Source organism: Lathamus discolor, chromosome 6 (assembly GCF_037157495.1).
Source record: "Lathamus discolor isolate bLatDis1 chromosome 6, bLatDis1.hap1, whole genome shotgun sequence".
NCBI classification, from domain to species: Eukaryota; Metazoa; Chordata; class Aves; order Psittaciformes; family Psittacidae; genus Lathamus; species Lathamus discolor.
In genome coordinates, this window is record NC_088889.1 from 22,792,796 (window position 1) to 22,817,840 (window position 25,045).

Here is a 25,045-nt window from a genome sequence, read left to right on the forward strand (position 1 = left end):
CCCCAAGTGATTCCCCACCCCTCACCCCCAAAACCCAAAGATTTATTTTAGAATGAGATCACCTCTCTAAATAGTTTTAATGTAAAAAACTTTCAAAGGCGCAATTTTCTGCTACCAGTCCTGCAGTGCAGATACAGATCAGGAGCATCTCTGCTTTATCAGGTGTCCAGCTGTAATTTTTTCACTGGCTTGACAATCTACCACCATTCCTGATAGGGACACAGGGACTTCCCAGTTGTTCAGGCCTCTTGTGTACTGTGATTTGATGATATGGTAAATCCAGATTTAGGGTGCCAGAATAAAAATATCAGAATCCTATGCTGCAAAGCGCTGATGTTGCATAAACTCCCTCTGCCTGTCCAAGCGTTCACTGAAGACACTGCTGGTGTAGCACTGCATGGACAAGCTTTATGCCACATCCGCTGTAATCCAGGTGCTTTCCCGCAGCTGGAGAAACACCAGCCCAGACTCTGACTTGTGCTTTCTGGCTTACTGTAGAGATCAGATGTCTCTGTCTGATGCAGGTCCGATTTACACTGACGATTACTGGGATGCAGCCCTGCTGCCTGGGGAACTGCATCCAGAGCTGCAAAGCTGGCCTTGGCTCTGACTTGCCTAAAAACTTGCAGCGCAGCTCCACGCCGTGGGGAAGGAGAGGAAGCAGGCGGGGAGCTGCTCCGGAGGATTTCTCCGCTCTCTGGCACGCAGTGGCTTCATCCTCTGCTGGGATGCTGAGGGGCATCTGCTGGTTCCCTCCACCCTCAGGTCTCCCCGTGTCCCTTCTGTGGTGCGGGACTGGGAGCCCCTCAGGCTGCTTTGGAAATCTCCCCATACATGTGCTGCCACTCTTTCCACATAACACTGTTTAACACTTACAGGGTTGGAAGGCAACAGCAGGTGACTTTGGGAGGATATCGGACATGGGACCAACAAAACCCCATGGAGGACTTTGCTTTCCATCATTGAAGGCGTGTTTCTGCCCACAGGGGATGTCGGTGGCAAAATTCCCTATGCCACCATGGGGAGCAGCCCTGAGAATGGGTTAATCTTCAACTGCTTCACCTGCTGCTGCCAAAACTACATCTTCCAGGTGACAGGCCCAGCCTTCACAAAGAAGTGTCTCCTTGCCCATGTGGTGCATAGAAATTTCTAGTAACATGCAGCTGGGGCTGGCTCTCCATTGATTAAAATTCACTAGGGTACTGGTAAAGTCCTGAGCATCCCTGGTCCCGAGCACTGCTGGCCCTGGCAGAGGGTCAGCTGAGTAGGGGATGAACTCTTTTCTTAGGCACTAACTACCTGTGGCAAGGCCAGTCCACAGTGCAACAAGAAGTGCTAGTTATGAAACCAGGCTGCTTCTCCCAGGGCTGTCAGCACTCTGTTATGGGATGCCTATTATTTGGCTGACAAAGCCAGTGGTATCCTTAACTGTCACAGCTTCTAGAGTGTACTCCTAAATGCCATCAGTATTCCTAAGTATCATCAGCAGTGACAGGAATTCCTGAGAGTTCTGTTAGTTGTCTTAGTGGTGGCATCTCTATTTTTGATCCCGAATGACAGTCTCAGCTACATCTGTACTTTGATCTTGGTGCTCAAAACAAGGAAAGGAGGCTGTTTTCCTTGCCTCATAGCTCATGCCAATCTTCAGTATTCACATACAACACTGGGGATACCTTACTTTCCTTTTGCCAAGTCAGGTAAGGTTTCTTTTGTGGTAGGCACTTGGATGGAGGTGTGTTCAGGGCACTATTTAGCTTGCTTTAATCTGTTCAAATGCACAGCTTGTCTGCTGCCTTGATAACTGTGCCATGGCAGGAGTCTCTGCCCTGAGCTACCTTTTGCCATTCATTGTGTTGATCTCATATTTTCGCTTAACATGCCATGTAGTCAGTCAGATACCTGCTGACTGCTCATGTGCTTGAAGACTGGCATCTTTTAGCAGATTGAATATGAGGAGATTGGGGATGTAGCCTGCGTTGGTTGCATGCTTTTATTCTGTTCATGTTTCTACCGTATTAATATTCTATTCTCACTTGGATTACAATATTACACAATTTTATTGAAGCTGCTGTAACCAGTATCAATAGCAGTCCTCTTACTTCTTCCTCCCTTCTCAGGCTTGACATGTCCCAAACCCTGGTGCCATGCAGCAGCTGTGTCACAGGCAGCTATACAGCATGTTGTGACACCTTTCCTGGCCCCTCTCACCCATAATGATACCTCCAGTTGCCTCATATGCTGCCAAAGAAGGTACTTGAGTGTCTGAACATCTTGTGTGTAATTTAGACTCTCCTCAGGGGTATTTGGCTCCTGCCAAGCTTTAATTTGGCTTTGTTTAATTGCAGGTTTGGTTTCTTTTCTATGTGATGCTGAGAAACCCCTAGAAACCCAACCTGCTTACCATCAGTCCTTCTGCCTGTTTACCTCCTGCTTTCTTCTTAATGCATATCACTTCAAATCAGCAATACTTTTTTCCTTCTCTTTCCTGACACTTTGACATAATGATTTCTCCTGCAGTAATTGCTGTTGATGACCTTGTGTGGCATGTGCCGATATACCCTGCCCTTCACCATTCAGAAGCAAAGCACTTGTGCTTTTTTCTTTCTTTCTTATTTTTATTTTTTTTCCCCCGTACCAGATTTTCCTCCTCTGCTTTGTCCTTTGTCCTCCTCTGCATTTCCTTGTAAATAGCTTCTGGTGCTGTTTTTCCATGTATTTCTGGGCTTTTCCAGGCGTTCTTAGTTTGTGCTTCATTCAGGCTGCCTTTGGAGGGGCTCTTCTTGATTATGTCTGCGCACATCTCCAGCTCTTGGGTGGCAAATGGAGTTTGAGTATTTTTGATCACTGCCTTGGCATCTCAGTGTTGTCTCTGCTACCTGTCAAGGACACACTCTTTCCCCTCTGCTCTGAGCCCACAGACCATGTAAGTCTCTCTGAAACAAGTGACTGAATTTCTCTTGGCTGTGACTCATGCCTCTGCCTCCAGGAGGTCCCAGGAGCTTGTTCTTATGGTACTCTTGTGCAGATGCTGGCTGTGTGTGTGCAGTAGAGGAGCTGCAGCGTGTCCGCCTGCACGTAGCCACTCACAGCTGGCAGCTGCTCCCCCTTCTCCTAGATGTCACACCAAGCAGGGGATATGGCCACTGGCCTCAGGAGAGAGCAGGGCTGGCTGCATAGGGGCATGAAGCTCTTCAGAGCACCAGGATGCTGCTGGCTTCTGGCATTGCAGTGCTGGAAGGTGACTGTGAACACGATGGCAGTTGCAGTGTTCCTGAGATGTGCAGATCAGAGCTACGGGTGACCTAGACCCAAATACAGAACCAAATGCTTCTGGTCTCTCTTGGAGGAAAGCTAGAAGGCTGTGGTATGTTGTGGGCAGAACAGTGTGATGAGACTGCGGCTCAGCTCTGCTACCTTGCTGAGTGCCCTTGGTCTTGTTGCTTTCCAGACTGGGATTTCTCTGTCCATTACATGGGGATTTTGTGGCTTTGTGGTATATTTTAAGATCAGCAGACTGACAGCTGTACAAAAGATGAGCCTTATTCTTGTATCAGTATGTTTCCTTCAGCAGGGCTAACCCTAACCCAGCCACTGATCCAGACACTCCTGGGGGTTTATACATAGTTCCCTTGCTGACGTAGTGTCATGTACAAATTGTGATTAATGATGCTAATGCTCTCTCAACACCTTTCTAATTTTTCAGTGAAGATACTTTTATGAGGTATTCCTCCCAGCCTTGTTAATGCGTTTAAGGTATTAACAAAGTAATTGATGGAGCAACAACTTCATTCAGCTAAACAGTTTAACAGACTGGCATGGCTGACAAAGAAAACCTGCCTCCTCTGCTGCTACCCACAGGTGGGGGAGTCAGGAAGGCAGAACAGCAGATTAGTAACCACTCCACTGATGTCTTTTTACTACATCAACATTATATTGGCAAGGAAATTGCACTCTTCCCGCTTTGACATAGTTATGGTGATATATTAGGTATACAGAAGAGCTAATGATGGAATTAAATGGAGTTATAATATATGTTAGATCTCTTTCCCAAGGTCAACTCTGGATGACACAACAAAGATATAATAGGTGTCAGATAGTGATGGGCAGCATGTTTCTGAAGCCTGGACGCTAACATTTTTTAAGGGCATACAAAGAGAAGGAAGAAGATGGGAGCTTTCAAGTTCATGATACCTCACTGTGCTCTTGGTGGAGCCCTGTTTTTAGTAGGCAATTTTGCCTGTTGCCACCCTGATGATTAGCTAACCCCCACACCCCTTGCACTAATGTGCTTCGTTAGGGAGCCACACAGGTGGCACAACTGAGCTCTGGGTGCCGCAGACACCCATCCTGTGGGGACACATCCTGTGCCCCAAAGGATGGAGACCTGGGCTTTTCAGATACTGCTCAGCAACTCGGGAGGCAGTTCAGTTTATATGGCTACATCCCAGTCTCCCCTGTATAACCCGGGGCAAGTAATTCGGGTTGCATTTCAACAGTGACTGGTGATTTTGTATTCTTTCTTTAAGCACCTTCACATTTTATTGTTTAGCTTGGGGCAGCTAAACTGGATTCAAGCCAAGTCTGCCATCCTCACCTCTGCAAGCAGCACTCTCTCAAGTATCCCAAATATGGGACCCCACTGTCAGGTGCTTCTGAAGAGCCCATCCTTACATCCTCTGCCTCCCAGTTCCCTGTGGTGCACACAGAGATAACAGTGCTTCCTTTGCCTCCAGGAATGCTGGGGGCATGGACACAGTAAAAGCAGAAGAGCACTCTCAGACTCAAGGCGATTAAAAAAAGTATCTTAAATAGATTTTTTTTTAGTTTATTTTATTGCATTTCCAAAGTCTTTGTAATTACTACTGCACAGAACTCATACATCTCTGCAGGCTTTCCTCTGCAAGCGGCTGCTACGTCATTCCAGGGGAGCTGCACACCCTGCAGGGAAATGCTTTGTGAAGTGGTTCTTGAGAGACATCCCTGTGCTTTCCAAGTGATACCAGAAGTTTTATTCACATTTCACCAAGTGACCTTGCCCAGAGCAGCCGCTCTAAAGTCAAGTCTCTACAACTCTGCAAATTGTGTGTATTCAGATTTTTGTCTCTATTATTTTTCAGGTGAGGATGTCCTTTTTTAAGGTGAGGGTGTTAAACTGATCAGTTTCCATTCCCCTTTTGTTTGTAGTGTCTAGACTGAAAGGAAACGAGCTGGCTTTGCTTTCAGTCAGTGAGCAAGGGTGGCTGGCTTCTATGCCCATAGCAAAGAGAGGGGATGTATGTTCCCAGGGGCATGCCTGGGCTGTCCCATCTCTGTAGGGACTCTGCAGGTGCTGGGAGCTGCTGCTTCTCAGGAAGGAAACGGTGCCAGACAGAGTCTTGTATTAGGGCACCGAGGTCCAGCCTTGGTGGAGTTAGGGCTGGGGAGCTCAGGCAGTGGCACAGGAGGAGGCTGTGTGCACGCCCTTGCAGCGGAGCTCTGCTTCTCTTCGTTGAGACCGAGCTGGCCCTGCGCTGTGGGCAAGCGTGAATGTCATGCAGCCAACCCGCAGAACGGGTGGGATGAGGACGTTGCAGGTCTGAATACCAGACCAGACACTATTTCTCTCTTCCTCATCCTCCCGATTGCTTTCTGTGAGATAAATTAATGTACGGTGTTTCTTTTTATTCCTGTTAATTTCCAGCCCTTGGAAAGGCGCTTGGAGAGCCCTTCCTGGTGGGAACGCGGCTTTCCCTGTCCCCTCTATTGCCTGAAGCTGCGTGTTTAAAACCTCCCGCCTCCTGGCGAAGCCGCACTCGGTAGTAGCTTGCTTGTGACACGAGAGGGAGACGCGAGCCCGGCGAGGGGCCGGCCCGGCGAGGCCGGGGTTTCGGGCACAGCGGGTGGGGTAGCGGAGGCTTCGGGAGCCCTCAGTTCGGTGCTGGCTCTGCAAAGGCACGGAATGTACCTGCTCGGTTCCCCTTCTCCACCGGTCACACCGAGATGAGGTGGTCCCCAGCGCTAATGCAAGCATCACAGTATTCACTTGATAGGGTAGCACATGTTGGACTAATAGCCATTTCTATCTCAAGCACCAGTGACCCAGAGAAATAATTTGCCGGGTCAAATCTGACCCACAGACCACCAGCTGGATGAAGTGGGGAGGGGTATGAAGATGTACCTAATTTTTCGGTCATTTTCCGAGGTGAGTAGCTCCGGAGAGGACGCCTCCAGCACCGGAGTGAGGGGAAATAGCAGCATCCAGGGGTCTTGATCCTGAACGGCGAGAACCATCAAGGGAGCTCCAAGACCTCGCCAGGACTTGCTCAGGAGCCGGCAGTGCTGCTGATACAGCCGCTGACTCACAGGGGCGGTGCCAGGAGAGACCCGAGCGCGTAAAACACCACCCTTCGGAGTGCACTGGAATGGGTTGCCCAGGGAAGTTCTGAACGCTCCATCCCTGGCGGTGTTCAAGGCCAGGTTGCACAGAGCCTTGGGTGGGATGGTTTAGTGTGAGGTGTCCCTGCCCATGGCGGGGGGGTTGGAACTAGATGATCTTAAGGCCCTTTCCAACCCAAACCATTTTATGATTCTATGTTTTCAGCCTTAAACTGCCTTCAAGTCCTCTCTGCCAAGTATAATTCACCTCGAAATTTTATCAGGTAGGGAAATATAATGCTTACAATGTTATATACAATATTGACATTCCCAGTCCAGTGGAATCCAAATTCTGAAGCAGCACGGATTTCCAGTCTGCTGTTTCCAGGAGACAATCTCTGCAATGCCAACCCTCCCACCCAAGACACCAATGAAAGAAAAAAAAAAAAAAAAAAAGGAAAAATAAGAATAAAAAGAAAACAAACCCAAAGAAAAAACAAAACAAGCAAAAAAAAAAAAAAAAAAATTAGGGATCACAGCACAGCCAGCAAAACTGGGAAAGCACAGCCTTGTTGAGCTCATGTTGGAATCAAGAAAGGAAGAGGTGTCTTGCTGCTCTCTGCATACTCTCCCGTACTCTCCCATCCCCTAGAGAGTGTTTTGCAGCCCCTCCAAACCCCCAGCTAGCAAGTGCATGCTGATGCAGGTTGGTGCATTCCCATCCCTTGTCTTTGCAGTGTGCTGCTTGTGAGGGGCAGAACGAAGCTAGAACCATTGTCAACCCCACTGAAATCTTGAATGAATGTGAGCTCTCTGCAGTAATGGAGTTTATTACTTTAAATGGCTCAATAATGCTGCAGCTTTTCTATCTCCTACTCCATAATATATAAATTCTTTTACAGATCTACATGGAATTTCTTTGACATCCCCTCAAATTGCATTGTTTTAAGATACTTTTGCATTTTTATTGTCAACCCAGTTGTAATAGAGGGAATCCATATAGCATCAATACTGCTTGCTAGGAGACCCCGGTAGCTATGAAATATAAACCAGCAAGGTCTTGGACTATTGCTTAATCTTATCAGCAGAATTCAGGTAGCGTGAGGCAGAAATTGTGCTACTAACAAGTGTTGCCAACCATCACTGCCTTGATGAAATGGGATGGAAAAATCAGAAAATAGAGCTGTACCTGGATCTACACAGATCCTGAACACAGCAGCACAGAGAGGAGCCAGCTGTGCCAGGCAGCAGCCTCATGATTAAAACAAACAGTTCTGTGCTCCTCATGTGCTGTAATGCTAACACTACAGTGGTGAGCCTCCCAGGCCAGGAGACATCAATCCTCTTCAACTACAGAGACAAAAAGCAAGTGATTCTAAGAAAATGTGGATAGTTTGCTGATGTTTTTAGAGACTCCTTCTAGGCTAAGAAAGGAGTGAGTGCTGTCAGTGCCTTGGGGATTGCTGTGGGTGTAAGTCAGTACCCCTCAATTTATTTCCATTTCCTTAGGAGCAGGGATATAGGTAAGGCATCATTTTAGCTGCTGGGATTTTGATCTCTGCAGGCTCTTTGAATGGCTGACTGTGGGTTTTAATATCCACTTCAGAAGATGTGCAAAATCAACTCTAAAAGCTTGCCAACACCATCTCTTAATGGCACCCCCACCCCCATCTCTCCTGTCTAATGTCCTTCCCTGTGGTGCTTTTTGATTATTAGGCAGCCTAGTTTAAACTGGAAGAATCTGTTTCTTAACAATTCATAACCCCTAATTATTAGGGTCTTAAGGTCACACAAACGTATATTCATAAGATAGCTCTTTGGAGAGCAGGAGGTGACTACTCAGAAATTACTGCATTTAGCTTGGAAATTTAGCTCAAAAAGAACAGCAGAGAGGTGCTTAAAGGGGCCAGTTCTTGAAGTGAGACAGCCGGGGAAATTTAAGATGTGTCTAGCCTCTCTGCTTCCTGTAATCTTAAAAGGTCTGAGATGCATTCACTACCCTTCTCTGGCTGCCTTAACCGTCATTGTCCGCAGCCAGATATCCATGCTAAGGGAAGCCAAATCTGCTGGCTTTCAGTACGCAGAGGGTTTGTCTTTCCTGCTTTGATGCATCTCATACCTCAAGGTTTCCTCATGTCCCAGCCCTGCAGAGCCAGGCTGCAGCAGTCCTTCAACCCTAAACCCAGCCAAGAGGGAGGCAATGCACACACATGTGCAAACAGACTTGTCTCAGGTATCTGGCTCCAGATCTCTTGTCCAAGTCTTTTTTGTGCTGCATCATTGTTAAGCCACCCCTATGTATGTGCCATAGGATTATTCCTCTTCTCTGCTCCTCATGTAGTCCCAGAACTGTGAGATGATCCCAGCACTGTCACTGGGGCATTCGTACATCCCTTGCACCACTATTTGTTCCCAAGGACTGTTCTCTAACTGTCTAATTAGTCCCTGCTGTAATTAACTGTGTACCATTTGTTGTTCCCTTTCAGTTGATATTCATCCTGTGGGAATAGGCAGCTCCTGAGAGCTATCACACATCAGAGCGTTACAGGGACCCTGGGGAGAGTTATCGCGTGTGACTTGAGCTTTGGTAATGGCCCAGGAAAGGACTGGTGTGTGTGTGGGGGGGGGGGGTCGGGGGGATCGAGGGGAGGGGTGTGAGTGCAGAGGAGCTGCTTTTTAGCTGGCACTCCTCTCCATCTCTCCAGTGTTTCGGGGAGCCAGGCAAAGCATATCAAGGGGTATTTGCCAAAACATGTCTAGCCAGAGACAGCAGGATGATGGAGAGGCGGTACTCAGGGTCCCTCAACCAGCAGCAGTACTTCCCTGTGTGCAGTGGCTGAGGCTGGGCTTCAGGCGCATGTGTAGCACTCGGGATGGTGTGTGCGACCAGGACATCTGTGTGGCCTAGGCAATGGTCTGCTCTCATCAGCAAATGTCTTTGGGATGAGAAGCCCTGGAAATTTTTGACAGTGTGCCAAAAAAATGGATAGCAAAATAATCCCCCTAAGGGAGCTCCTTTGACTTTTTTGTTGCTCGGAATTCAGAAGCTTGCAGCAGTCTCAGTCATTGATTTTTCCGCTATGTTCCAATACGTTGGCACAGAGGAAGCACCCACTGACCTTGGTGGGAATTCAGATGCAGGGACTCCTTCACTGGCCAGAAGCACAATATAAAGGGTGGCCTTTCTGCTCAGATACTGCATAGCACTCTCAACTTGTACCATTACACACCTAAAGAAATCCCAGCTCTCATAGACTGATGGATCTGAACATGTCACCATCGCTAAACACACTGTTTAGAATTTTTAAACGTTTAATTTGCAGTGATGGAGGCTAAATTAAGAATTAAAACCGTGCACATCAGTCCCAAGGGAGTTCCCCCCTTCCCTCCCACTCCAACTGGAATGAAGAGGAGCTGGAATTATACATGAATTAATGAATAAGTAATAGAATTGCACAAATAAATTTCAGATGCAAGGATTATTTTTTTTAAATCATCCACAAGTTAATATTTATTTATGTAACATGCAGAATGCCAGCCAATGGCTGCATAAATATTAATTACTAATTAAACTTTAATAGCAAAGCAAAACCCTTGCATTTGCTAAATGTATGTATTAAAGCTGTCATTATTTGTTTGGAGAATTGGGTTTGTTTGAGACTTCGGTCAAGCAGTGACAAGAATACAATTTCAGAGCAGGAGACAACCTAGGTTAATCTCGCTTTCTGCTTCCCTTGCAATTGCTCAGAGATGAATTAATTTCTTTTTTATTTTCCTCCCATGAGGAGATGACAACAAAATTTAAATAGAGTGCTCTGCAAACCCAGGGCATCAATGTACCCACAGCTGGGCATCCCTGCTACATTTTGATTGATTTCCAGTACAAAGAGGAGGAGGAGGATGGCTTCTTAGCCAGTCAGCACAGCTCCGCTTGCTGCAGTAGCTGTACTCCTTTAGACCAGCTAATTATTTGGTCTTTGGTGTTAGTTTTGCATTTATGTGCCTTTTGGCAGCCTGAAGGCTCACCTGCAATTGCTGTTTTTGCAGGCTGCTGTGAGTCATGTTACATTAATGTCTTGGTTGTGCAAGTCCATGATGTCCCTGTGTGTTGCTTCTGGTGTGTGCTGCTAAACTCCCCTGGGAAGGAGGTTTACAGATATGAGCTTTCCTCCTCCTCAAAGAGAGTGAGAGTGAAAAGCTGGGGAGTCCCTGCAAAGCCGTGACTCAGCTCTGGGTCTTCCCTGCAGTGTCTTGCACCACTTTGCTGGCTGCTCTGGTTGCTGCTGTTTTCTCTGCATGTCATCTTACTGCTCTGGGGCACTTGCAGGGTTTTCTCAATGCCATGGTTAAACCAGGTGCTGTCCCTTGTGATCCACACTGGCTGGTACTCTCCTGGTTCCCAAACAGCTCTTGCTGGAGCCTTGCTGTGATTTGGCTCCCTTTGGCTCAGGAGAGGGAAGCAGGTGAAACAGCTCTCACCATCAGGGGCCTGTGACTAAAGGACATGGCCAGTGGTACAGCTGGGAAAGGGGTAATTTTGCTGAGCTGTGACTTCAGCAGCACTTGTGCTTGGGTGGTGTATTATGAAGTGAAATTGCCAAGTGGTGCAGCAAACATCTAAGGAGTGAATAGATCTAAGATGCTCTAAGAACTGAATGCATCTTTGGGTAGAATGTGGTTTATAAGCATCTATGAATTTCTGGAGGATTCAAGCAAAAAAGATTGCTCTGGCATTCTGTGTAATTTCATGCAAAGTTGGTAGTACCACCTGTGGTGCATCACTGCTCTGGGGAGTCAGGTAGGTCCAATTGCGCTGTGGTTTGGGTTTAGATTTGTGCTTTTCAGCTTTCTTCTTTTAAGCCAGTAATTACAGAATTAAGCTGGTGAGACAAACCCTGAGTAAAGCACATTAGGCTATTTTATCCCTGCAAGGAGTCAGGTTCTGTGTCCTTGTATGGTCCCACTGTGATCCCCCAACCCCAGAGACTATTGTAACTACAGTCTTGGAAGTCAATAAGGTGAGGCCTATTGCTCACTGGGACACACCTGTGTAAGCTTTTGAAGGCTCAGGGCTTTAATAAGAATAGGAAACAGGTAAAACATCCAGTGCAGTATTTTTTCTTGGGCCTCATTTAATTACAGGGACACTACCAGTTAAAGAATTTAATGGGCAGTTTTCTTACCCATTTTGAAATTGATGGTGCATACAAAGACATGAGTTGATTAAAACCAGCAAAGCTTCACCCAAAATTCAGAGATTAGTAATCTGTGAGGTCTGAAAAATAAGTACATAACTCAAGTCTCTATGCAATAGCCCCAGATATCTCCCCATTGAGCTACCCTGGATAATGTGTGCTCTTTGGTTCAGTAACAGTGGATGGCCTTTGAGTGTGTCTGTTTTAACTAGAAGGAAGAAGCAGAGACAGAAAATAAATTAAGATGGTTACAAGCACAATAAAATGAAGTGCACGAATTTAAATGTAAAACACTGAAAATGTACCAGAAGTAATAAAGACAAACCAGTGATAGGACTCTGAGTGGGAGCCTTGGCTAATTCTGTACCGCAAAGATATAAAAGAAAATCAGTATTAAAAAAATGAGACCTTTAGCACAGAACCTGTTAAATGGTGTATGCAACAATTTAAAAGAAATAAGTTGGAAGTTCGAAGTGCAGCACAGAAACATCTGGATAATTGACATTTAAAGAATTAACGTAAAATTATTCCAAGATAGCGATGAAAGTAGTCAAGCACTCTTCTAATGCTCATGTATTATTTTACAGTGCACCCTCAACCTTGAATGCATCTACTTAATGATTAGCCTTGTGTCCTAGTTCTGTATAGGCAATATATGTATTCAGTAATATGTGGACCAGCCTGTACAGATCAGACTTTTTTTCTTTATCCTTGGCCTCAATATTAGGCAATGAAATGGCAGGACAGCACAGAGATTGTTTTGTCTCTGCTTTTATGAGATATTACGAGATATTTATGATAGTATGAGAAAAACTCTGGGTGGACACAGAATCAAATCAGCATCACTATAGTAAGCCATCACTGCTTTTGAGAATGGCTTTCTCCGTCAGTGGTTGACATAAACAAATAGAAAATGTTATGGTATTGCCATGCATCCTTCATTGATCCAAATCTTTATTTCAGTACGGTGCTCTCCTTTTAATGTGATGTCACAGATTTTAATTAAACAAATACTAATTTAAGCAAAGGCAATGTCTGTCCTTATTTTATTTTTTTTTTCAGTTAATTCTCCCTTCTGCACCTAGAGGAGGTAAAAATCAGAAGACAATGCCAATGCTGGTGTGCACAGATCAAGTGATTTCTGTGGCTTAATGACTGTGCAGTGGTATTGAGTTTGTTTTTGGACTTCACAGGCAGTTTTGGACTGGCACAGCCCAACACCAGACTGAGTGCTAAGGACTTTTAAATATGCAGTAAAGTGAATGTGCTATAGTGCAGGGAAATGCTAACACTGAAACGGATGCCTGTGCAGCCAGGCCAGCTGTGAGCTGGTGTTCGCAGAACCAGGGCCTCCATCACTCAGGCGGTGAGATTAAGGCTCTCTCTTTACTGGGTGACTTCAAACAAGGCTCTGAGAAATGAGCCACTGCACTGCAAATTCTGCTCTCTCCCTTCCTGCGTACACAGGAGTGATTATCTTTTTCTGATGCAGGCCGTCAAGGGAGCAGGGTATGGGAACATCTTTTAACTGCTTTGATCAGTGTAAAAGAGGTTTTGTCCATCACTCAGTTAAAGATCCCCAGGTGGCTGAGGCTTAACATACATCAGATCTTCTCTCCAATAAAATATACACCATACACCTAAATCCTGTCCCATAGCTGCTGAGCTGGCTTTTTGTTGCGTAGTGGTGCAGGCAGCGTAACATCTGAGCAAGGATACCAGCGAGCTATGTCCTGATGTCTGGGATTCAGACTGCTTACAAACTGCAGCATTTCCCAAGGACTTTTTTGCACAGGCTTCACGTTCCCAGGGTCACCTTCAGAATTAGTGGGATATTACTAAACAAGATACAAGATTTTTTTAAATTATTATTATAAATCTGTGGAACAAGGCTGATAACCGATGTGCTTGATACGAGCACCAAGTCATGCCTAAACCAGTCACTCTCCTCACGTGGGCTGTCTGGCTTTTCCATAGACTCAGCCTTGCATTTAGGACATATTGCTTCTCTTGCCTTTGTTTGACCTCTATTTTTTCATGACACTTGTAGGAACTTGCATATTCTTGAGATCTTACCACTCTATGAAATGTAGACTTGGCCCCAGGGTTTAGAGTCTACCTGGAGAAAACCTAAACACAGTGACAGGATTGCCACCTTCTCCTTTCTGTGAAAAACCATCCTAAAACGGAAGCCAGGAGCACCAGGGTGCCTGGAGGAGTCAGGAACAGTCCCACAGCTTTGCTTATGTGGGTGAGTCAAAGCCAGGAAAGAGCAACATACCTTCAGCCTGGATGTGTGCCCCTGTGGTAAGTTTGGGCTGCACTGCAAAGCCCTTGCAAAGCCAGGCACAGCCCTGGTGCCATGGATGGAGCTGGGAAATTCTGAACTGTGAGCACTGTACTGCATTTTCCAGTTCTTAGAACCCAAATAACATGTTAAAAAATGTTTATACCATTATTTTTGTCTGCTTTCATTTCCCTTTTTGTCCATGTGTAACTCCTATAAACATCCAGGGCGATTTTTTACCAGGTGTGAGATTTTTCTCCCTTTTTTTTTCACCTTCATCAGCACAATTTTCTAATTATAATTTTCAGAAGAATATGGATTTCTCCGTCTTAAGTTTTGCTCTCTTTTACTTGAAGGCTGGTTTTCTTTTTTTGTGCTAGCTCTCTGTTTCACAGTTTAGCTGATTTGGGAACTGGGATGTGTTAATTATTCAATGATTTAAATGAAATATCAAAGGAGTTTTTATTGATTTGCATATAAAAGTTATGAAACCCAATATATGGCACAACAGACAAATTAGTAGGCCATAAAAAGCATGAGTGAATTACTGTTTTATTAAAGCTTTAAGATAACATGCTGTATTACGTGAAAAGAAAGGTCAAAAGGAAAAAAAACCAGGAAAATTTAAATGTGTGCACATTAATGGACTGGGGAATGTGGCTTTACTAATAACTTCTGTGCATAAAAATTTATAGTTTTCAACACAGCAATCATTTCTTTTACCCTGTTGGGTATTTTAAAAGTGCTCCTGTGTATATAATATTAATTTAGTCATAAAATAAAAGGCAGTAATTCAGACAGTAGCCCATGTGAGCTATTAAATTCAAAGTACCGTGTGAAGTATTTGTGGTTATGATTCCTCACAGTTCTGGGTAAGACACAAACGAGCCACTCCTGACAAGATGAAAGTGTTTGCTTTCACAGTACCTGCCCATGCTCAGCTCCATGTTCTTGTGTTTTCTTCTCCAGAGCTGACACTATCTATGATTAGGTTGTTTAGCTATAAATTATGAGCATGTTCGATGCAAAAAAGCACAAACTGAGGATCTGTGCAGCAGCTAGGCTTTTAAAGGGGGATTGTAAGTTCTCTGAGTCTATCTAAAGCAGCTAGTGTTATAGCTCACTTCTTTTTATGCTACATCAGCAAGCTTTGCTGCCTTAGGAAGTGAAAAGATGTTTTCGCTTGTCCTGTTCATTCACTAATGCAGGGCTGAGAGTTAACCAACAGCAAATGGGCTTGACTGTGAAGCCAGTCAGCTGTGTAAAACATTTTCATGTTGTCTCTCTTAAAAGCTTGAAGCAAATAATTCCATCCGCTGCAGCAGCAAATTAATACACAGCAATTAATCAAAATTCGTCTCGCTTTCTCTGTGCATGTACCCTTGCATTAAGTCTTGGAGTGTTTGGTTGTTCTCCTGTTAAATGTATCTATGCTAAGACTCAACACAAGCACTTCTCAGCAAGAGGATATTAAGCCTGGATGCAGGCTGAATCCTTTCAGAGACTTGGCTCAGCGTTCGCAGCTCAGGTAATACGTATCTGTTAGCATCCAGCCCTTAATGGTACTGGTACAAAGATTCAGAAATTCCTTGTAAAACCTTCTCTATGGATTCTCACTCTATTAGGATATATCATCACGTAGCATTTCTGAGCTGTATCTCAGCTTTTAATACAAGTGCCTTGGAGACAGACCACCTTCTTCCCCTGCCACCTCTCTGTACAGAGGTTTCAGGCTCAAATTTGCTGCTGGGAATAGCCCTTGGTATGGGAGTTCACAAGGAAAAAAGGATTTCCATGGATCCTCCTTCCTGCAACACACACAGCTCAGAGGCCACATAGCAGTTTCCTCTAAAGCCATGTCTAGACAGAGTGGCCGTGTGGGGCAGAGAACGTGCATTTACCATAGCTGAGACACAGCAGCAGCTACTTGTGCATCTCCTCAGTTCCATAGTTCCCCAGAATAACTGTGTGGCACGAATCAAAGACAGACAGTAACACGGTAGAAATTATGTCCAAAAAAAGTGCAGATGGGGCTCTCAGTGACATGTTTTTGTGGTGGTCTTGGCAGTGCTGGGGTAAAGGTTGGACTTGATGATTTTAAAGGTTTTTTTCAACCTAACTGATTCTATGATTCTCTTGCCATCCAGGGGCAATTCAAAAGCAGTTGATGAGTTCAGTGCGTGCTTTGCATGCTTGATCCTTGGTCAAGGCATAGCTGCAGCAAGAAGTTGATAGCAGCTGCTTTCTGATGCCTCTGTCTGCTGGCTGTAAAAGAAGAGATAAGTGGGTTCCTGCAAGTGTCACAACAGGATGGACAATTGTGACTCTCCTGGCAGACCTCAGAAAAGCCCCAACCGTATGGCAGGGCTGGTGGCTTGACCCAGGTTCCTTCTAGCAGAGCCAGCCTAGCTCGAACTCCTCTGCAATGCCCCAGGCTCAGCTGGTGAGCCTGTGCTCTGTGCTGCCTGTGTCTTTGTAGTCAGAGCTTGGACCAGCCTGCATCTGTTGTTCTAGCTGTCTTCAGTGTTCCTGCACCTCATTGTTACCTTCCAGGACACTGAACGGTCTTGCAGGATATGAGAATTGTCTCCCTCCAACCTAAGCCCTTCTGTCAACCAGAAAGAGGAAGAAGAATGATTAAATGTCCATGCCAGTACCCCAGGGACTCCTCAGTCATCAGTCCCCCCAGACAACTGGTCCTGTTTGCCCTGAGACTCCCGTCCTGCAGAGAAACATGGGAGAGCCATTACCAGCATGCTGGAGGTGGTCTGAGGGCATGTTTTTGTTATTTGCTGGTTCCAGTGAGAAACAGATCCCAGCTTGGCTGGGGAAATCAGTGCAGGCCACCCCCATACCTAAACCAAAGGGTTAATTTGCTGCCAGGAGAGAAGAGATGTGTGTGTGCAGGCACAGCATCCCCACATCTGTGGTGAGGCAGACACCCCAGAGATTCAGCCAGCAGACGGTGAAAGGGACAAGTAGGTCAGAGCAGACAAAGACACTGAAGGATCCATCTGCCGGATCAGACAAACCAGGGGATGGCAGCAGAGGGGGTATCTGACCTCCTGCATGGTTTATATGAAGAGCAGTCTGGAGAGCATTCATCATCCAACAGCCTGCTAGAGGGGTGACATTTAATGACTGTCAGCTGGAAAATCAGGTAGCAGACTGAGAGGAAGGTGCATGATAGGGCTCCACCTAGTCAAATAGCTGGATAAGACTGCAAAGCAATGGGGAGTCCTTTAATTATATGCTTGCTGCATCAATTAGTAAAGGCAAAAGCATTGGCCTGTCTACTTTAATTGGCAGAGCCAGTGAGGAGGGCATCTAACATGGGTACCCTCAGACTCCTTGGGGGCAAAGCAAGCCCAAATGACTCCAAAGTTACAGGAGTGGAGCTGCGGCAAAGCTTGCTGTGTTCATGCCAATGTGTTACTACACTTAAAAGCAGCTCCTGTGGTGGGAACAACTGTGCTCCATGCAGTCCTTGGCCATGAGGTCTGGAAAGGCTCACTTGAAGCTGGTGGACATGCACAGGGTGAAATAAGTGGTTCAGAAATCAAGGCTTCAGAGGGAAATGTTATTCTTTAAAATGAAAGGCATTTTCCTCTCCCTGGCAATGCTAATGCAAAGTGTAGGTTGTTGTGTCACTGATTTATTTACTTTGCACCATTGGCAGGCTTGAGGGGGTCCGAGTGTCAAAGGTGTGACTGTGTTTTCCTCTCTCAGCAGGAGCTGGGTGACAGTCTGCCCATCAGACAGAGCTGGCCTGGACACAGCAGTGTGGTCAAGCAGCAAGCCTGGCATCAATGTGTAAATAATCATCAGGATATCATACTAGAAAGGTGACAAGTAGGAGAATACATCTTTGAGGAGGCCCTGACAACATGGAAAGGCGACTGCATCAGTGAGCAAGAAGTTGCTAGCCATGCCTTATGTCCTGTAGAGATGGGGAGATGTACATCAGCCTGGGAGGTTAAGAAGGAAACTGAGATGCTTCCTTCATCCCAGGATGGTGAAGTTTAACTAGAATTCCTTCTGAAACATTTTGCAGAGTTCAAGTTGAGATTTCTGCCTCCTCTGTGGAATTCTCACTCTTCCTCTTTGGATAGATCATCATCAAATTATGTTGCTGGAAATTTTCAGCTTATTAAAAATGCTCACTGATAAAGAACAATGAGAAAACTGCTTGTCTTTATTAATCAGTGTGCCCTTGAAATTATTGATATCCTTAAAGAATCTGTCCACCCATGATCTCATCTGACAGTGGGTTTTGGCAACAGTAATAGTTTGTTTAGATTCTGGGATTTTATTCTCAGCTGTTTGCACCCATTATATTTTATAGTACCAGAGCAAAAGGAGTGTAAAATGCAACTTTTACTCCTTGAGAAGGGCTTGAGAGGGCTAGTTGCCCACTTCATGTAGCTTTAAAATGATGGCGCGCAATGTATCACAGTAGAGGATGCTCTTAACACCTGTCAACCCAAAAAATGGATCTCTTTAAACAAGAGAGTTAAAATAAAAGTGTGTTTTATAAGTACTGAGACTTCTCAGCAGAGAAAAGAGTAGGAGCAATGGATGGGGGGCAGCTCATTTCAGTGGGAACAGAGTAAGGCTGGTGCTAGCTGCTCTGAAAAATCCTTACCAAAGAAAATGGGAACCTCAACATACCTCCTGCAGCAGAGTTCCTTCTGTAGAGATGCCCCTGTAAAAGATAGGAAACAACAGGTTTGATGGGGCGTGCTGTATTTACAGCTCCAGAAGTGGATGTTCATGGGGTGGGTTGTTACGACCTTTCATTCAGCCTGTTCACTCTCTATTCCCCAGTGCAGGATGTGTTACTGACACAGTGGCAACTGACTGGGGCTAAGGGCATCCATGGTGACTTCTCAACATCTCCATGCACAAAAAAGGAAGACACTGATCTGCAGGGTGCCACAGATACTTTGTAGATGAAAGTGTTTCCTATCCCTCCCCTAGGTACTGAGCTTGCTGGTTCTTATAGAAATGAAAACAAAACAAAACCACAAACCCAACCCCTTACAAAACAAACCCCACCAAAAAACACAAGCCAAAATTTGCCAGTGGTTTTGTTGCATAAACTTTCTAGCTCTGCATGGAGCCAACTCAACCCATCTGATTGTGTTTTTGTGGCATGTATGGCTTTTCCTGAGGGCACTCAGCTACTGGGGTGGCAAGCATCCTTTCTGGGAAGGTGGGGAGGGTGGCTGTGGGCTGGGAGTGCAGAAGAGCCTGTCACGCAGCTTGCAGCTCTTAGGTAACCACATCACACAGTTCCGATCTCTAATCTGCATAATCCATCACTTTTAAAGACATTTCCTTATATGGGTTAATATAAAATGTTGTTCATTGTGTCAGCCAGCAGGAGGTTTCATAGGTCCTTAGGCAACTTAAACAGCAATTAATCACAAAAAGCCTCCACCTTCTTCGTGCAGTTAATGCTGTTGTTAGGTTGCAGGCAGCATAATTTATAGCATTTCCTGATCCTGTTAGCTAGGATGTCTGATTAATTTTGGCTCTGGGATTAAGTCAGCAAAAGAAATTTGACTTCCCCAAACAAGTGATATATATCATCCACCCTAGTGCAGGAGGGACAGAACACTATCTTTCTGCCAACGTTTTTATTGTGTCCTCGACTGTAGCCAGAAGGTGGCATTATGTACTCATTTTATTACTGCTGCTGGCCGGGGACTGGATTGATTTTAAAGCCCAGGACATGGTCAGCTTCTTGATATTGACATGGAAGGGAGAGCGCTACCATATATGCTGGAGACCCTTGCCACTGATTCCCTACGTGGACCACAGCGTGCAAACTGGCACATTTCTCCTTCTTTTTGCTTCCAGATAATTCACTTATCAGTGGCTTAATTACTAGCCAAGGTTTTGCTTTTTATACATTTTTTGTTCTTGATACTCAGGTGTCATTTTTATGCTGTTGTTCCATTTTGTCCTGCTGCTTACATCTTGCCTGTGCTTCTCGGGGCTAGAGTGCAAAGTCTGGGGATAATACAGATCTTTCAGTTCTTCCCTGCCTTTCATTCTCATAGAGAGGTATTTTTTCATTTTTCTTTTCTTCCTTATTATGTACCTTTTATCAAGCAGGCAGAAGATGCTTTAGCAGCTCAGGGAATTTGTCAGCTGATGAAACAATCTTGTCTAAGTGGGTTTCTACGAGGCAATTCGAGTCACTCAAGTACACAGATAAAACATGTCTTTATCTAGTAACATAGCATTTGGTCTTGTTACATGGGGTCCTTTCTCTGTGAGGCCTGCGAATACCCATGCTGCTCTCCATTGGCACAAACAAGGCATGGTCATTCAAAACACTCCTTTTCCTTTCAGTGCCAGTCACCTTAATTTCTTCATTTTGGGTAGCACTGTGCAGTTTATAGACTGAAGAGCTCTGTTTGCTCCATTTCAGAAGGGTGATAAGAATGGGGGAAACTCATGCAGACCTCAGGCTGCTGCATCTGATTCAGACTTTTGATGGAAAGATCAAGAAGAAATCTCTGTCCCATTTGGCCCTTCAGCCTGTAAGGAAAGGCATTTCCACACCACAGCTGGAAATGTGACTGCAGCCTGAATGGACACAGAGAGATCTGGATCTGAAACTGTCAGGAGGATGCTATCGAGAGGTTACCATAATTCTTGCTCCATTAGCCCTGTGAACAGACTTCTGAGAACAGAGTTTTCTAAATCCATCTTGTAAATCATGCTGGTAAAAATGCACTGGGATTTTCTTGTGCATAGCATGGATCTCTGCAGATACAATTAACCCTTTGTGCAAGGACTGCAGTTAGTGTGAAGTGGGCACTTAGACTACTTGAATTTTGGGCTGGATTTGTGGGAACCCGACAGCTGATACTGAACACCACAAGCTTAAGATATTCAGCTTCTCTCCAACTGGACCCAGACAGCTGAAAGTTCAGAGCCCATGGGATTAGGCCAGCCCCAGTCTGGAAGCTGTTATGTGCACATCAGTGCTGGACTATGACCAAACCATCCACTTTGCTTCCCAGCAACTAATGATGTTCCACATCTTCCAGCCTCAAGCTGCATCTACACCTACCTGCTCAGCATGGTGGACCTTAGTAGTGTTTCTACCCAAAGGTTTACTCTGCTGTTGAAAAGATTTGTTTTCCAGAAGCTACCAAATACTCAAGTTCTTTGTGAAGATATGAGCCTTTGAAAATATCTCAACGAGTCACCCAGAAAGAGACCCACTTGAAATCAGGAACTCTTTCAAAACCTTGATCTGAGTCTCTGAAAGGATGACATCTTCTGCATAACTCAGGCAGTCCCACCAGACACAGGTAAGTTGAAGCCATGCCTGTGGAGGTGTCTGATGTGTGCAAGCTTTTTGCAGCAATTGCATGGCAGACTCATGTCTGCTCTGCAAGAGTGAACTGAGTCACCTCCCTGCCTTGTGCATCAGCAGCAAAACTGGAAGCTCAGTTCTGATGGCAGGACCTTTTTCAGCGGTGATGAATGGCAGAGGGGATTTTCATCTCTTTGATTAATTTTACAGGGCTGACAGTTAGAAAGATCATATCCTGACTCTCGCGCCAGGAGGTTTGAGTGAGTCCTTGGGAGGTCTGGGTGAAGTAGCTTTGCTTCTGCAATTCCCAAACCTTAAGCTATCATAGCTCCTGCATGACTGAGGGTGGGAACTGGGCACAGAGCTAAGCTGGTAGGCTTGGGGAAACCACATGTGTGCTGTCAATGGCAGAGAGAAACACTGGTAATCTCTAGTTATTGCTTTTGTAAAGGACATGCTGAGGCAGGAACAGCCGATTTTGCTCACAGGAAGAATCTCCATTCAGTGAGATGCTAGGAAAAAAGGTGTGATTCACCCATTCCCCCCACCTTGCCCCCAACACCTGCTCTTGAACATCTCTGTCCTCTCTGACCCAGATTGCTTACATAGGACAGTTGCTTGCTTTTCCTTCTGTCCAAACCAGTTATTCCTCACTCAACTCATTCCTTTCTTGCCCTCATGTCCTCTGCAGCCACAGTGAGGGCCTGGCTAGCTCATCTTGAGGTATCTACCTATGGTCTGTGTCTGGATATTTTTTATTAGGGCAATGCAAAGCTAATGTTGCTCCACTGTTCAAGAGAAACCAGTTCCTGCCTCCCCTTAGGGCACTGTGATCTTTTTTATGTGCTCTTTATGTGAATAATATAAGATATTTCAGCTGGGACCACAAGCTCGACAGATGAAGGACCCTCCGGAACTTCCACAAACACAGGATATTTTTCTCCCCTTTATGGCAAAAGAAATAATCTTAGCTAGTTTAGAAGCAGTGTAGCATGATGAACAAAAGAGAGGAATATGCCAATTTTTCCCCAGTCCCATAGGATGCTGTAGGCTCCCTATGGGACTTCAGACACTAAGTGGTCTTGCACTTCATTTTTTATTAGACTGGGGAGTCCCAGGCACAAATCCTAAAGAGGGCAGCAGAATCAAAACCAGACCACTTGCCTGTGGCTGGTTGAAACAAGGTGGTGCTGTTAATTGTATGTGCTTTATGTATGAGTGCAGTTCAGTACATACATCCAGAACATGCTTCATATAATTTGATGATATACAAACCGACTGGGACAATTTACAATGGTGATTTTTCCACTGATGGGTAAATTAATGCTGTCTATTATAGGCATTTAATCAATGCCAGCTCCCTAAGTCTCCAAGCAGGCCCCCAAGATAGAAGATTGATTGGTCTGAATGCATCATACATAAACCAGGAATACTTCATGAGAACGTAAATGACATTTGTTTCTGAGAGCTACAAAGACAGCTCTGTGGTAAGGAGTGTTGACAACCTCCTACTGAGGCACTGCCAAGGGATAAATCTTGGGTTTGTTGTGGGGTTTTTGTCTTGGTTGCTGTCTGACTTGTTTTCAAGACAAGAAGACCGAAATGACCTAGGATAAGGAGGAAGATCCTTCTAGCTCTGCACAAGGACACGGTTATTTGTCGGGAGGGCATCCTGGTTATCCCTATACTGCCTGTGTGGCTTATGCAAGTGCTGCTACCAAAATGTGCCTCCCAGCAAAATTAGCAGATCATCGCAGAGCTCTGAAATTTGGGCTTGTAGTTACACGGGCGGCCAAAACTCCAAAGATTCCAATTTCCCCACCCCATACATTTTATTGATGTTATTTCTCTTTTAATGTAGAACAATATAATGACTTTCTGCTTGGCTTAGCTGGGAGGCTAAACCTCATTTCCAAGCCATGGTTTGGGCACTCAGAGGCTGTTGGTGGAAAAGATTTGCTGGGACCTTCTCCTGTAGCAACCAGACGGAGCTTGTGAGTTGGCCTGTTGACATTGCACGAACATGAATGGGATATATGCAGGTGTGTTGGGGGTGGTGATAATATCTTTATATATCTACTGAAGTGCAGTTCGCTTCTATTTTTCAGTTCCCTGCTTTTTGAAGTAGACACCTATGTGAGTTGCTTTATTCCACATCTCACAACCCCCAAAGGCTGTAGAGCTGGAAAACGGAGAGAGTGAGGAGTGTGTCTGTATATGCAAAGATAACAGAGACACTCAGGCACCTGAAATGGGCGAAGTTTTAATTCACTTGCTTTTTTTGTCTGTGAAATGTAGGCTTTAATACATCAGCCACATGTATTTGACTTCTAAAATCAGCATTTTAGCTTCTGAAACTGGCACCTGTTTTTTATATTGGAGCAATCAAATACAAGGTTTGGTGTCTCTTCTGCATCAGTTGGATGTATATTTCATTTTGTAAGGACAACAGCTTTTATTGACGACGTAGTCAGGCAGGGTCAAACTTGGCTTTTTGGAAAGACCTAAGAAGTTTTGGGACACAAATCCGCCGGTTGTCAGGCACTGGCAGTCTCCATCCAAGAGGCTGTCATGAAGGAGCATAAATTGGATCTGTAATATGCAAAACATGTCTTTAAAACCAAACTCAGATGTGACTGAAGAATCAACCTGTTTGCTAAAGTTGCATTTGGAGCAATATCCCCATGACTCACCAGTGGCAAATCAAAAATCTAAAGCAGTGTGGAAACAAGCAGCTCCACAGAACTGTGTCCTTGACAAGCAAAACACCAAGAGCAGAAATACTCACTTTGCCTGCTCATCTGACAGACCAGCTTCAACAGGGCCTGCTAAGTTTTAATACTGCTTTTCACAGAGATTAAAACTTTTTATTTAGGATTTTTGTGTTTTAAAGGATTACACATGATGTCAATTGTCAGGCAAGGCCCAGTTCACCCACCTCAGAAGGAACTTCTGCTTCTCCCTTGGTGTTATCTGGCCTTGAAATGGCATCTGGGCGTAGCAGCTACTCACTAATCTGTGAAACCAAGAATGAGAATTGTGTTTAATGGGCCTCTTAAGTAATGCATGTACTCAGGATTTCACACGTTTCTGATTGTGGGCTGCCATGCAGATAATTGTGATTTGCAAAAACGCACTATTGTTATTAGGATTGACTCTTGCTATTATCCATGTTTGTGTGTCATTTATGGTAAAAGCAGGTTTCAAAAAGTAATTAAGGGAAAAGCTTCACAGTTTTGGCCTGCTCTCACTCTTAACCATTGAGGTTAAAATAAGTTATAGCCACCAAATGTTATACCCGGGTCTCAGCTTAGGATCAGGCTTATTAGCAAACCAGTGTTTGACAGTACAACTGCCCTGGTAAATTCCAAGAGTGTATTTCCGTTAGACTGGGGACAGCAGAAGTCAGTGTTCTCTACATAGCCCTGTATCTGTTTTCCATTCCTGCTCACATGCATCCTCTGATAGCCTGCAGCAGTGGGTTTTCATTGCAAAATAAACCCAGCTGTAGATTTGCGCTAAACACTGCTATCCTTTACAGGCTGAGAGGACACTGGTTTATTACACAGAGAGCACAGGAGTGCTGTGGCTTATTGTCTGCTCAAGCTAACCAGGACGCAGTGAAGGGAAAGTTTTTGTACTTCTTCCACAGTCTTTAGAGCTTTTATGAAGTCCACACTGGCCATGTGTCCTTGGTTTCACTCATGCAAAGGGGTTCAACTTGGATCTTCTCTGAATCCGCCAATAGAATTGAATCATGGTTGTACGAAAAATGCCCCTTGGTAACCAAAAGTACCTCCTCATGTGTCACCTTGTGGGACGTAGCCCTGGTCCAGCTGTGTCCAGCTGCGTGTTCTCAGAGGACATGCT